The following is a 13,547-nucleotide window of genomic DNA, read 5'->3' as shown; positions in this document are numbered from 1 at the left end:
CTGTATCCTACTCACAAAATTACCTTGCCTGCGACCTCTCTCTTTATACACAAACAACTACTGCTCAGGAAGTAGGAAGGCAGAAGGTGGGGCAGTTTATGCACATTTATGCTGTCAATGTGCCTTGCAGATTCATGCAGAATTTCTAGTTCCTTGCTGGAAACAAGAGAGCAGGCCTTGTTTCAGATCAACTGTCCCTAGCAAGGAACGTCTGAGCACATCCATTCTTTTGCTCTCTAGCCCCTGGCTTGGGACTCACCCTCACTGGCTGAGGAGTGAAGTTCTGCATACCAACGTTGCATAGAAGGTATGTTTGTGATTGGTTTGAGATGGGTGGGAGGTCAAGAGCAGGGAAAAGCAAGTCACCTTCACTTCTAGTCTCCTCTTCTATGCCTACCTGCCGTTCACTCACTCTGTCTTTGTTTCATTCTCTCCTTCCTCAACACCCCATCTCACTCACTGGCTCTATCATTTGTGCTCTTTCCCCTTGCTCTTCATTTCATAGTGGAAACATCTCTTGAATGGATCATTAGAAAATGAGGTTACATAAAATTAAAAATCTACTTATTGGAAACCAAAAATATCACAAGACTGAAAGTAAGCCATTTCTTCAATAAAAGGGATTTTTTAGGCACCCCCCAAAAAACACATAAAACACCACTAGTGCTAGAAGAATATTATACGAGCTTGAAGACAGAATTGGGCAAATTCATTTGCAGTTGAAACTGAAGTTTGGTACTTATTCAGATATTATATGCACTGCCAATTTTTAGCTGAGATTCTGAAGGAACGCAGAGACAAAATGGACTTAAAGTTTTGTCAGAAGTGGGATTCGAACCCACGCCTCCAGGAGAGACTGCGGCCTTAATGCAGTGCCTTAGACCACTCGGCCATCCTGACCACAAGTTGCTTGTTCATCTACATAGTGAGAAAGATAGTGTGAACAAAAACAACACACATCTTAGGCCATGAGTGGCTATAGCAAGAAAAAAACTCACTGCACTTTTCCAAAAAGACAACCATATAAGCCCATGTGAGGGAAATGATCTGATTTTCTCCCTCAAGAAAAAAGAAGATTAAACACAGGTTTGTCAGAAGTGGGATTTGAACCCACGCCTCCAGAAGAGACTGCAACCTGAACGCAGCGCCTTAGACCACTCGGCCATCCTGACTTGCATTTTCAGCACCTTCCACAAGCCAGACAGCCATGCAAGTTTGGTACCGAAAAGGCATGCCCTCAATTTATTTATCCCATTATAAGCATTTCCAACAGATCTTTGAACAATCCATACAGAGCAGTACCTATGAAGAACTCTTTAGACCTTTAATGAGTACAAAGAGAAAGTGCTATTCACCAGCCACTTGAACGGCCCAAAGCTGCTTTGAAATTGAGTCAACAGCCACATCTTGGCTGACTAAAGCAAATTCAACAAGGGAGCTCAATGTCACAACATAGGGTGGAATACACAAATCTAAGCAGCCCCTGATCACAGCCCTGAGGACATTGCTGTAAGTGTGCTGGAGTACAGCTGTCTACCAGGTGCTTGGCATTCTTCCAAATTTGCATGGCCTGTCTGGCCAGGGAATACAAGAGCATGACTCTTCTAGATGAGCTCTTACATGGGTCCTAAGCTCATTTGGTAAGGATTGCACTTCATCAGCAAGACTTTGTAAAACAGAAATATATCAGAAACCCAAGCTCTCTTGACTAGACGAGGACGGAATAACGTCCCAGGTGAAGACGAAGAGATGCAACTTCCATCAGATGTTATCCTGATGAAGAAGATTATATCTCCAAAAGTCATTTCTGAAGTGGGATTCGAACCCACGCCTTCAGAGGAGACTGCATCCTAAACACAGCGCCTTAGACCACTCGGCCATCCTGACAGTGAAGAGTCCTAAGAAATGTATAAAAGTCACTCAGAAATTTCTGCGTCCATGCAAGCTTGAAATAATTTCAACCTTCAAACACAAGGTGCAACTTTTTGCACAGGACAATAAACACAGAAGATCACATATGAAAGCATTTCATTTCACAGGTGTACTGTTTTTATGCTTTTAGAATAACTTATACCTCTCACCAGCTATTTAGGGTTCTGTATCCTACTCACAAAATTATCTTGCCTGCGACCTCTCTCTTTATACACAAACAACTATTGCTCAGGAAGTAGGAAGGCAGAAGGTGGGGCAGTTTATGCAAATTTATGCTGTCAATGTGCCTTGCAGATTCATGCAGAATTTCTAGATCCTTGCTTGAAACAAGAGAGCAGGCCTTGTTTCAGATCAACTGTCCCTAGCAAGGAACGTCTGAGCACATCCATTCTTTTGCTCTCTAGCCCCTGGCTTGAGACTCACCCTCACTGGCTGAGGAGTGAAGTTCTGCATACCAACGTTGCATAGAAGGTATGTTTGTGATTGGTTTGAGATGGGTGGGAGGTCAAGAGCAGGGAAAAGCAAGTCACCTTCCCTTCTAGTCTCCTCTTCTATGCCTACCTGCCGTTCACTCACTCTGTCTTTGTTTCATTCTCTCCTTCCTCAACACCCCATCTCACTCACTGGCTCTATCATTTGTGCTCTTTCCCCTTGCTCTTCATTTCATAGTGGAAACATCTCTTGAATGGATCATTAGAAAATGAGGTTACATAAAATTAAAAATCTACTTATTGGAAACCAAAAATATCACAAGACTGAATGTAAGCCATTTCTTCAATAAAAGGGATTTTTTAGGCACCCCCCAAAAAACACATAAAACACCACTAGTGCTAGAAGAATATTATACGAGCTTGAAGACAGAATTGGGCAAATTCATTTGCAGTTGAAACTGAAGTTTGGTACTTATTCAGATATTATATGCACTGCCAATTTTTAGCTGAGATTCTGAAGGAACGCAGAGACAAAATGGACTTAAAGTTTTGTCAGAAGTGGGATTCGAACCCACGCCTCCAGGAGAGACTGCGGCCTTAATGCAGTGCCTTAGACCACTCGGCCATCCTGACCACAAGTTGCTTGTTCATCTACATAGTGAGAAAGATAGTGTGAACAAAAACAACACACATCTTAGGCCATGAGTGGCTATAGCAAGAAAAAAACTCACTGCACTTTTCCAAAAAGACAACCATATAAGCCCATGTGAGGGAAATGATCTGATTTTCTCCCTCAAGAAAAAAGAAGATTAAACACAGGTTTGTCAGAAGTGGGATTTGAACCCACACCTCCAGAAGAGACTGCGACCTGAACGCAGCGCCTTAGACCACTCGGCCATCCTGACTTGCATTTTCAGCACCTTCCACAAGCCAGACAGCCATGCAAGTTTGGTACCGAAAAGGCATGCCCTCAATTTATTTATCCCATTATAAGCATTTCCAACAGATCTTTGAACAATCCATACAGAGCAGTACCTATGAAGAACTCTTTAGACCTTTAATGAGTACAAAGAGAAAGTGCTATTCACCAGCCACTTGAACGGCCCAAAGCTGCTTTGAAATTGAGTCAACAGCCACATCTTGGCTGACTAAAGCAAATTCAACAAGGGAGCTCAATGTCACAACATAGGGTGGAATACACAAATCTAAGCAGCCCCTGATCACAGCCCTGAGGACATTGCTGTAAGTGTGCTGGAGTACAGCTGTCTACCAGGTGCTTGGCATTCTTCCAAATTTGCATGGCCTGTCTGGCCAGGGAATACAAGAGCATGACTCTTCTAGATGAGCTCTTACATGGGTCCTAAGCTCATTTGGTAAGGATTGCACTTTATCAGCAAGACTTTGTAAAACAGAAATATATGAGAAACCCAAGCTCTCTTGACTAGACGAGGACGGAATAACGTCCCAGGTGAAGACGAAGAGATGCAACTTCCATCAGATGTTATCCTGATGAAGAAGATTATATCTCCAAAAGTCATTTCAGAAGTGGGATTCGAACCCACGCCTCCAGAGGAGAGTGCAGCCTAAACACAGCGCCTTAGACCACTCGGCCATCCTGACAGTGAAGAGTCCTAAGAAATGTATAAAAGTCACTCAGAAATTTCTGCGTCCATGCAAGCTTGAAATAATTTCAACCTTCAAACACAAGGTGCAACTTTTTGCACAGGACAATAAACACAGAAGATCACATATGAAAGCATTTCATTTCACAGGTGTACTGTTTTTATGCTTTTAGAATAACTTATACCTCTCACCAGCTATTTAGGGTTCTGTATCCTACTCACAAAATTATCTTGCCTGCGACCTCTCTCTTTATACACAAACAACTATTGCTCAGGAAGTAGGAAGGCAGAAGGTGGGGCAGTTTATGCAAATTTATGCTGTCAATGTGCCTTGCAGATTCATGCAGAATTTCTAGATCCTTGCTTGAAACAAGAGAGCAGGCCTTGTTTCAGATCAACTCTCCCTAGCAAGGAACGTCTGAGCACATCCATTCTTTTGCTCTCTAGCCCCTGGCTTGGGACTCACCCTCACTGGCTGAGGAGTGAAGTTCTGCATACCAACGTTGCATAGAAGGTATGTTTGTGATTGGTTTGAGATGGGTGGGAGGTCAAGAGCAGGGAAAAGCAAGTCACCTTCACTTCTAGTCTCCTCTTCTATGCCTACCTGCCGTTCACTCACTCTGTCTTTGTTTCATTCTCTCCTTCCTCAACACCCCATCTCACTCACTGGCTCTATCATTTGTGCTCTTTCCCCTTGCTCTTCATTTCATAGTGGAAACATCTCTTGAATGGATCATTAGAAAATGAGGTTACATAAAATTAAAAATCTACTTATTGGAAACCAAAAATATCACAAGACTGAATGTAAGCCATTTCTTCAATAAAAGGGATTTTTTAGGCACCCCCCAAAAAACACATAAAACACCACTAGTGCTAGAAGAATATTATACGAGCTTGAAGACAGAATTGGGCAAATTCATTTGCAGTTGAAACTGAAGTTTGGTACTTATTCAGATATTATATGCACTGCCAATTTTTAGCTGAGATTCTGAAGGAACGCAGTGACAAAATGGACTTAAAGTTTTGTCAGAAGTGGGATTCGAACCCACGCCTCCAGGAGAGACTGCGGCCTTAACGCAGCGCCTTAGACCACTCGGCCATCCTGACCATATGTTGCTTGTCCATCTACATAGTGAGAAAGATAGTGTGAACAAAAAAAACACACATCTTAGGCCATAAGTGGCTATAGCAAGAAAAAAACTCACTGCACTTTTCCAAAAAGACAACCATATAAGCCCATGTGAGGGAAATGATCTGATTTTCTCCCTCAAGAAAAAAGAAGATTAAACACAGGTTTGTCAGAAGTGGGATTTGAACCCACGCCTCCAGAAGAGACTGCGACCTGAACACAGCGCCTTAGACCACTCGGCCATCCTGACTTGCATTTGCAGCACCTTCCACAAGCCAGACAGCCATGCAAGTTTGGTACCGAAAAGGCATGCCCTCAATTTATTTATCCCATTATAAGCATTTCCAACAGATCTTTGAACAATCCATACAGAGCAGTACCTATGAAGAACTCTTTAGACCTTTAAAGCGTACAAAGAGAAAGTGCTATTCACCAGCCACTTGAACGGCCCAAAGCTGCTTTGAAATTGAGTCAACAGCCACATCTTGGCTGACTAAAGCAAATTCAACAAGGGAGCTCAATGTCACAACATAGGGTGGAATACGCAAATCTAAGCAGCCCCTGATCACAGCCCTGAGGACATTGCTGTAAGTGTGCTGGAGTACAGCTGTCTACCAGGTGCTTGGCATTCTTCCAAATTTGCATGGCCTGTCTGGCCAGGGAATACAAGAGCATGACTCTTCTAGATGAGCTCTTACATGGGTCCTAAGCTCATTTGGTAAGGATTGCACTTTATCAGCAAGACTTTGTATAACAGAAATATATGAGAAACCCAAGCTCTCTTGACTAGACGAGGACGGAATAACGTCCCAGGTGAAGACGAACAGATGCAACTTCCATCAGATGTTATCCTGATGAAGAAGATTATATCTCCAAAAGTCATGTCAGAAGTGGGATTCGAACCCACGCCTCCAGAGGAGACTGCGGCCTAAACACAGTGCCTTAGACCACTCGGCCATCCTGACAGTGGAGTGTCCTAAGAAATGTATAAAAGTCACTCAGAAATTTCTGTGTCCATGCAAGCTTGAAATAATTTCAACCTTCAAACACAAGGTGCAACTTTTTGCACAGGACAATAAACACAGAAGATCACATATGAAAGCATTTCATTTCACAGGTGTACTGTTTTTATGCTTTTAGAATAACTTATACCTCTCACCAGCTATTTAGGGTTCTGTATCCTACTCACAAAATTACCTTGCCTGCGACCTCTCTCTTTATACACAAACAACTACTGCTCAGGAAGTAGGAAGGCAGAAGGTGGGGCAGTTTATGCACATTTATGCTGTCAATGTGCCTTGCAGATTCATGCAGAATTTCTAGTTCCTTGCTGGAAACAAGAGAGCAGGCCTTGTTTCAGATCAACTGTCCCTAGCAAGGAACGTCTGAGCACATCCATTCTTTTGCTCTCTAGCCCCTGGCTTGGGACTCACCCTCACTGGCTGAGGAGTGAAGTTCTGCATACCAACGTTGCATAGAAGGTATGTTTGTGATTGGTTTGAGATGGGTGGGAGGTCAAGAGCAGGGAAAAGCAAGTCACCTTCACTTCTAGTCTCCTCTTCTATGCCTACCTGCCGTTCACTCACTCTGTCTTTGTTTCATTCTCTCCTTCCTCAACACCCCATCTCACTCACTGGCTCTATCATTTGTGCTCTTTCCCCTTGCTCTTCATTTCATAGTGGAAACATCTCTTGAATGGATCATTAGAAAATGAGGTTACATAAAATTAAAAATCTACTTATTGGAAACCAAAAATATCACAAGACTGAATGTAAGCCATTTCTTCAATAAAAGGGATTTTTTAGGCACCCCCCAAAAAACACATAAAACACCACTAGTGCTAGAAGAATATTATACGAGCTTGAAGACAGAATTGGGCAAATTCATTTGCAGTTGAAACTGAAGTTTGGTATTTATTCAGATATTATATGCACTGCCAATTTTTAGCTGAGATTCTGAAGGAACGCAGTGACAAAATGGACTTAAAGTTTTGTCAGAAGTGGGATTCGAACCCACGCCTCCAGGAGAGACTGCGGCCTTAACGCAGCGCCTTAGACCACTCGGCCATCCTGACCACATGTTGCTTGTCCATCTACATAGTGAGAAAGATAGTGTGAACAAAAAAAACACACATCTTAGGCCATAAGTGGCTATAGCAAGAAAAAAACTCACTGCACTTTTCCAAAAAGACAACCATATAAGCCCATGTGAGGGAAATGATCTGATTTTCTCCCTCAAGAAAAAAGAAGATTAAACACAGGTTTGTCAGAAGTGGGATTTGAACCCACGCCTCCAGTAGAGACTGCGACCTGAACACAGCGCCTTAGACCACTCGGCCATCCTGACTTGCATTTGCAGCACCTTCCACAAGCCAGACAGCCATGCAAGTTTGGTACCGAAAAGGCATGCCCTCAATTTATTTATCCCATTATAAGCATTTCCAACAGATCTTTGAACAATCCATACAGAGCAGTACCTATGAAGAACTCTTTAGACCTTTAAAGCGTACAAAGAGAAAGTGCTATTCACCAGCCACTTGAACGGCCCAAAGCTGCTTTGAAATTGAGTCAACAGCCACATCTTGGCTGACTAAAGCAAATTCAACAAGGGAGCTCAATGTCACAACATAGGGTGGAATACGCAAATCTAAGCAGCCCCTGATCACAGCCCTGAGGACATTGCTGTAAGTGTGCTGGAGTACAGCTGTCTACCAGGTGCTTGGCATTCTTCCAAATTTGCATGGCCTGTCTGGCCAGGGAATACAAGAGCATGACTCTTCTAGATGAGCTCTTACATGGGTCCTAAGCTCATTTGGTAAGGATTGCACTTTATCAGCAAGACTTTGTACAACAGAAATATATGAGAAACCCAAGCTCTCTTGACTAGACGAGGACGGAATAACGTCCCAGGTGAAGACGAACAGATGCAACTTCCATCAGATGTTATCCTGATGAAGAAGATTATATCTCCAAAAGTCATGTCAGAAGTGGGATTCGAACCCACGCCTCCAGAGGAGACTGCGGCCTAAACACAGTGCCTTAGACCACTCGGCCATCCTGACAGTGGAGAGTCCTAAGAAATGTATAAAAGTCACTCAGAAATTTCTGTGTCCATGCAAGCTTGAAATAATTTCAAGCTTCAAACACAAGGTGCAACTTTTTGCACAGGACAATAAACACAGAAGATCACATATGAAAGCATTTCATTTCACAGGTGTACTGTTTTTATGCTTTTAGAATAACTTATACCTCTCACCAGCTATTTAGGGTTCTGTATCCTACTCACAAAATTACCTTGCCTGCGACCTCTCTCTTTATACACAAACAACTACTGCTCAGGAAGTAGGAAGGCAGAAGGTGGGGCAGTTTATGCACATTTATGCTGTCAATGTGCCTTGCAGATTCATGCAGAATTTCTAGTTCCTTGCTGGAAACAAGAGAGCAGGCCTTGTTTCAGATCAACTGTCCCTAGCAAGGAACGTCTGAGCACATCCATTCTTTTGCTCTCTAGCCCCTGGCTTGGGACTCACCCTCACTGGCTGAGGAGTGAAGTTCTGCATACCAACGTTGCATAGAAGGTATGTTTGTGATTGGTTTGAGATGGGTGGGAGGTCAAGAGCAGGGAAAAGCAAGTCACCTTCACTTCTAGTCTCCTCTTCTATGCCTACCTGCCGTTCACTCACTCTGTCTTTGTTTCATTCTCTCCTTCCTCAACACCCCATCTCACTCACTGGCTCTATCATTTGTGCTCTTTCCCCTTGCTCTTCATTTCATAGTGGAAACATCTCTTGAATGGATCATTAGAAAATGAGGTTACATAAAATTAAAAATCTACTTATTGGAAACCAAAAATATCACAAGACTGAATGTAAGCCATTTCTTCAATAAAAGGGATTTTTTAGGCACCCCCCAAAAAAACACATAAAACACCACTAGTGCTAGAAGAATATTATACGAGCTTGAAGACAGAATTGGGCAAATTCATTTGCAGTTGAAACTGAAGTTTGGTACTTATTCAGATATTATATGCACTGCCAATTTTTAGCTGAGATTCTGAAGGAACGCAGTGACAAAATGGACTTAAAGTTTTGTCAGAAGTGGGATTCGAACCCACGCCTCCAGGAGAGACTGCGGCCTTAACGCAGCGCCTTAGACCACTCGGCCATCCTGACCACATGTTGCTTGTCCATCTACATAGTGAGAAAGATAGTGTGAACAAAAAAAACACACATCTTAGGCCATAAGTGGCTATAGCAAGAAAAAAACTCACTGCACTTTTCCAAAAAGACAACCATATAAGCCCATGTGAGGGAAATGATCTGATTTTCTCCCTCAAGAAAAAAGAAGATTAAACACAGGTTTGTCAGAAGTGGTATTTGAACCCACGCCTCCAGAAGAGACTGCGACCTGAACGCAGCGCCTTAGACCACTCGGCCATCCTGACTTGCATTTGCAGCACATTCCACAAGCCAGACAGCCATGCAAGTTTGGTACCGAAAAGGCATGCCCTCAATTTATTTATCCCATTATAAGCATTTCCAACAGATCTTTGAACAATCCATACAGAGCAGTACCTATGAAGAACTCTTTAGACCTTTAAAGCGTACAAAGAGAAAGTGCTATTCACCAGCCACTTGAACGGCCCAAAGCTGCTTTGAAATTGAGTCAACAGCCACATCTTGGCTGACTAAAGCAAATTCAACAAGGGAGCTCAATGTCACAACATAGGGTGGAATACGCAAATCTAAGCAGCCCCTGATCACAGCCCTGAGGACATTGCTGTAAGTGTGCTGGAGTACAGCTGTCTACCAGGTGCTTGGCATTCTTCCAAATTTGCATGGCCTGTCTGGCCAGGGAATACAAGAGCATGACTCTTCTAGATGAGCTCTTACATGGGTCCTAAGCTCATTTGGTAAGGATTGCACTTTATCAGCAAGATTTTGTACAACAGAAATATATGAGAAACCCAAGCTCTCTTGACTAGACGAGGACGGAATAACGTCCCAGGTGAAGACGAACAGATGCAACTTCCATCAGATGTTATCCTGATGAAGAAGATTATATCTCCAAAAGTCATGTCAGAAGTGGGATTCAAACCCACGCCTCCAGAGGAGACTGCGGCCTAAACACAGCGCCTTAGACCACTCGGCCATCCTGACAGTGGAGAGTCCTAAGAAATGTATAAAAGTCACTCAGAAATTTCTGCGTCCATGCAAGCTTGAAATAATTTCAACCTTCAAACACAAGGTGCAACTTTTTGCACAGGACAATAAACACAGAAGATCACATATGAAAGCATTTCATTTCACAGGTGTACTGTTTTTATGCTTTTAGAATAACTTATACCTCTCACCAGCTATTTAGGGTTCTGTATCCTACTCACAAAATTACCTTGCCTGCGACCTCTCTCTTTATACACAAACAACTACTGCTCAGGAAGTAGGAAGGCAGAAGGTGGGGCAGTTTATGCAAATTTATGCTGTCAATGTGCCTTGCAGATTCATGCAGAATTTCTAGTTCCTTGCTGGAAACAAGAGAGCAGGCCTTGTTTCAGATCAACTGTCCCTAGCAAGGAACGTCTGAGCACATCCATTCTTTTGCTCTCTAGCCCCTGGCTTGGGACTCACCCTCACTGGCTGAGGAGTGAAGTTCTGCATACCAACGTTGCATAGAAGGTATGTTTGTGATTGGTTTGAGATGGGTGGGAGGTCAAGAGCAGGGAAAAGCAAGTCACCTTCACTTCTAGTCTCCTCTTCTATGCCTACCTGCCGTTCACTCACTCTGTCTTTGTTTCATTCTCTCCTTCCTCAACACCCCATCTCACTCACTGGCTCTATCATTTGTGCTCTTTCCCCTTGCTCTTCATTTCATAGTGGAAACATCTCTTGAATGGATCATTAGAAAATGAGGTTACATAAAATTAAAAATCTACTTATTGGAAACCAAAAATATCACAAGACTGAATGTAAGCCATTTCTTCAATAAAAGGGATTTTTTAGGCACCCCCCAAAAAAACACATAAAACACCACTAGTGCTAGAAGAATATTATACGAGCTTGAAGACAGAATTGGGCAAATTCATTTGCAGTTGAAACTGAAGTTTGGTACTTATTCAGATATTATATGCACTGCCAATTTTTAGCTGAGATTCTGAAGGAACGCAGTGACAAAATGGACTTAAAGTTTTGTCAGAAGTGGGATTCGAACCCACGCCTCCAGGAGAGACTGCGGCCTTAACGCAGCGCCTTAGACCACTCGGCCATCCTGACCACATGTTGCTTGTCCATCTACATAGTGAGAAAGATAGTGTGAACAAAAAAAACACACATCTTAGGCCATAAGTGGCTATAGCAAGAAAAAAACTCACTGCACTTTTCCAAAAAGACAACCATATAAGCCCATGTGAGGGAAATGATCTGATTTTCTCCCTCAAGAAAAAAGAAGATTAAACACAGGTTTGTCAGAAGTGGTATTTGAACCCACGCCTCCAGAAGAGACTGCGACCTGAACGCAGCGCCTTAGACCACTCGGCCATCCTGACTTGCATTTGCAGCACATTCCACAAGCCAGACAGCCATGCAAGTTTGGTACCGAAAAGGCATGCCCTCAATTTATTTATCCCATTATAAGCATTTCCAACAGATCTTTGAACAATCCATACAGAGCAGTACCTATGAAGAACTCTTTAGACCTTTAAAGCGTACAAAGAGAAAGTGCTATTCACCAGCCACTTGAACGGCCCAAAGCTGCTTTGAAATTGAGTCAACAGCCACATCTTGGCTGACTAAAGCAAATTCAACAAGGGAGCTCAATGTCACAACATAGGGTGGAATACGCAAATCTAAGCAGCCCCTGATCACAGCCCTGAGGACATTGCTGTAAGTGTGCTGGAGTACAGCTGTCTACCAGGTGCTTGGCATTCTTCCAAATTTGCATGGCCTGTCTGGCCAGGGAATACAAGAGCATGACTCTTCTAGATGAGCTCTTACATGGGTCCTAAGCTCATTTGGTAAGGATTGCACTTTATCAGCAAGATTTTGTACAACAGAAATATATGAGAAACCCAAGCTCTCTTGACTAGACGAGGACGGAATAACGTCCCAGGTGAAGACGAACAGATGCAACTTCCATCAGATGTTATCCTGATGAAGAAGATTATATCTCCAAAAGTCATGTCAGAAGTGGGATTCAAACCCACGCCTCCAGAGGAGACTGCGGCCTAAACACAGCGCCTTAGACCACTCGGCCATCCTGACAGTGGAGAGTCCTAAGAAATGTATAAAAGTCACTCAGAAATTTCTGCGTCCATGCAAGCTTGAAATAATTTCAACCTTCAAACACAAGGTGCAACTTTTTGCACAGGACAATAAACACAGAAGATCACATATGAAAGCATTTCATTTCACAGGTGTACTGTTTTTATGCTTTTAGAATAACTTATACCTCTCACCAGCTATTTAGGGTTCTGTATCCTACTCACAAAATTACCTTGCCTGCGACCTCTCTCTTTATACACAAACAACTACTGCTCAGGAAGTAGGAAGGCAGAAGGTGGGGCAGTTTATGCAAATTTATGCTGTCAATGTGCCTTGCAGATTCATGCAGAATTTCTAGTTCCTTGCTGGAAACAAGAGAGCAGGCCTTGTTTCAGATCAACTGTCCCTAGCAAGGAACGTCTGAGCACATCCATTCTTTTGCTCTCTAGCCCCTGGCTTGGGACTCACCCTCACTGGCTGAGGAGTGAAGTTCTGCATACCAACGTTGAATAGAAGGTATGTTTGTGATTGGTTTGAGATGGGTGGGAGGTCAAGAGCAGGGAAAAGCAAGTCACCTTCCCTTCTAGTCTCCTCTTCTATGCCTACCTGCCGTTCACTCACTCTGTCTTTGTTTCATTCTCTCCTTCCTCAACACCCCATCTCACTCACTGGCTCTATCATTTGTGCTCTTTCCCCTTGCTCTTCATTTCATAGTGGAAACATCTCTTGAATGGATCATTAGAAAATGAGGTTACATAAAATTAAAAATCTACTTATTGGAAACCAAAAATATCACAAGACTGAAAGTAAGCCATTTCTTCAATAAAAGGGATTTTTTAGGCACCCCCCAAAAAACACATAAAACACCACTAGTGCTAGAAGAATATTATACGAGCTTGAAGACAGAATTGGGCAAATTCATTTGCAGTTGAAACTGAAGTTTGGTACTTATTCAGATATTATATGCACTGCCAATACATTTTTAGCTGAGATTCTGAAGGAACGCAGTGACAAAATGGACTTAAAGTTTTGTCAGAAGTGGGATTCGAACCCACGCCTCCAGGAGAGACTGCGGCCTTAACGCAGCGCCTTAGACCACTCGGCCATCCTGACCACATGTTGCTTGTCCATCTACATAGTGAGAAAGATAGTGTGAACAAAAAAAACACACATCTTAG

General features: G+C 42.9%; 17 non-coding genes across 17 annotated transcripts; all 17 read right to left on the bottom strand.

Moving 5' to 3' along the window:
* Positions 1-817: 817 nt before the first annotated feature.
* TRNAL-AAG (transfer RNA leucine (anticodon AAG)) lies at positions 818-900 on the bottom strand. The gene has a single exon. It is a non-coding gene; the product is annotated as a tRNA-Leu (tRNA).
* Positions 901-1,089: 189 nt separating this feature from the next.
* TRNAL-CAG (transfer RNA leucine (anticodon CAG)) lies at positions 1,090-1,172 on the bottom strand. Its single transcript has one exon. It is a non-coding gene; the product is annotated as a tRNA-Leu (tRNA).
* A 1,741-nt stretch (positions 1,173-2,913) lies between these two features.
* TRNAL-AAG (transfer RNA leucine (anticodon AAG)) lies at positions 2,914-2,996 on the bottom strand. Its single transcript has one exon. It is a non-coding gene; the product is annotated as a tRNA-Leu (tRNA).
* A 189-nt stretch (positions 2,997-3,185) lies between these two features.
* Positions 3,186-3,268, bottom strand: TRNAL-CAG (transfer RNA leucine (anticodon CAG)). Its single transcript has one exon. It is a non-coding gene; the product is annotated as a tRNA-Leu (tRNA).
* Positions 3,269-5,009: 1,741 nt separating this feature from the next.
* Positions 5,010-5,092, bottom strand: TRNAL-AAG (transfer RNA leucine (anticodon AAG)). Its single transcript has one exon. It is a non-coding gene; the product is annotated as a tRNA-Leu (tRNA).
* A 189-nt stretch (positions 5,093-5,281) lies between these two features.
* Positions 5,282-5,364, bottom strand: TRNAL-CAG (transfer RNA leucine (anticodon CAG)). The gene has a single exon. It is a non-coding gene; the product is annotated as a tRNA-Leu (tRNA).
* Positions 5,365-5,996: 632 nt separating this feature from the next.
* Positions 5,997-6,079, bottom strand: TRNAL-UAG (transfer RNA leucine (anticodon UAG)). Its single transcript has one exon. It is a non-coding gene; the product is annotated as a tRNA-Leu (tRNA).
* A 1,026-nt stretch (positions 6,080-7,105) lies between these two features.
* TRNAL-AAG (transfer RNA leucine (anticodon AAG)) lies at positions 7,106-7,188 on the bottom strand. The gene has a single exon. It is a non-coding gene; the product is annotated as a tRNA-Leu (tRNA).
* Positions 7,189-7,377: 189 nt separating this feature from the next.
* Positions 7,378-7,460, bottom strand: TRNAL-CAG (transfer RNA leucine (anticodon CAG)). The gene has a single exon. It is a non-coding gene; the product is annotated as a tRNA-Leu (tRNA).
* Positions 7,461-8,092: 632 nt separating this feature from the next.
* Positions 8,093-8,175, bottom strand: TRNAL-UAG (transfer RNA leucine (anticodon UAG)). The gene has a single exon. It is a non-coding gene; the product is annotated as a tRNA-Leu (tRNA).
* Positions 8,176-9,202: 1,027 nt separating this feature from the next.
* On the bottom strand, positions 9,203-9,285 carry TRNAL-AAG (transfer RNA leucine (anticodon AAG)). Its single transcript has one exon. It is a non-coding gene; the product is annotated as a tRNA-Leu (tRNA).
* A 189-nt stretch (positions 9,286-9,474) lies between these two features.
* Positions 9,475-9,557, bottom strand: TRNAL-CAG (transfer RNA leucine (anticodon CAG)). Its single transcript has one exon. It is a non-coding gene; the product is annotated as a tRNA-Leu (tRNA).
* A 632-nt stretch (positions 9,558-10,189) lies between these two features.
* TRNAL-UAG (transfer RNA leucine (anticodon UAG)) lies at positions 10,190-10,272 on the bottom strand. The gene has a single exon. It is a non-coding gene; the product is annotated as a tRNA-Leu (tRNA).
* Positions 10,273-11,299: 1,027 nt separating this feature from the next.
* Positions 11,300-11,382, bottom strand: TRNAL-AAG (transfer RNA leucine (anticodon AAG)). Its single transcript has one exon. It is a non-coding gene; the product is annotated as a tRNA-Leu (tRNA).
* Positions 11,383-11,571: 189 nt separating this feature from the next.
* TRNAL-CAG (transfer RNA leucine (anticodon CAG)) lies at positions 11,572-11,654 on the bottom strand. The gene has a single exon. It is a non-coding gene; the product is annotated as a tRNA-Leu (tRNA).
* Positions 11,655-12,286: 632 nt separating this feature from the next.
* Positions 12,287-12,369, bottom strand: TRNAL-UAG (transfer RNA leucine (anticodon UAG)). Its single transcript has one exon. It is a non-coding gene; the product is annotated as a tRNA-Leu (tRNA).
* A 1,030-nt stretch (positions 12,370-13,399) lies between these two features.
* TRNAL-AAG (transfer RNA leucine (anticodon AAG)) lies at positions 13,400-13,482 on the bottom strand. The gene has a single exon. It is a non-coding gene; the product is annotated as a tRNA-Leu (tRNA).
* Positions 13,483-13,547: the final 65 nt, after the last annotated feature.

This window comes from Lissotriton helveticus, chromosome 8, assembly GCF_964261635.1.
Source record: "Lissotriton helveticus chromosome 8, aLisHel1.1, whole genome shotgun sequence".
NCBI lineage: Eukaryota > Metazoa > Chordata > Amphibia > Caudata > Salamandridae > Lissotriton > Lissotriton helveticus.
The sequence above is the reverse complement of the archived record's forward strand: the minus strand, read 5'-3'. Positions and strand labels throughout refer to the sequence as shown.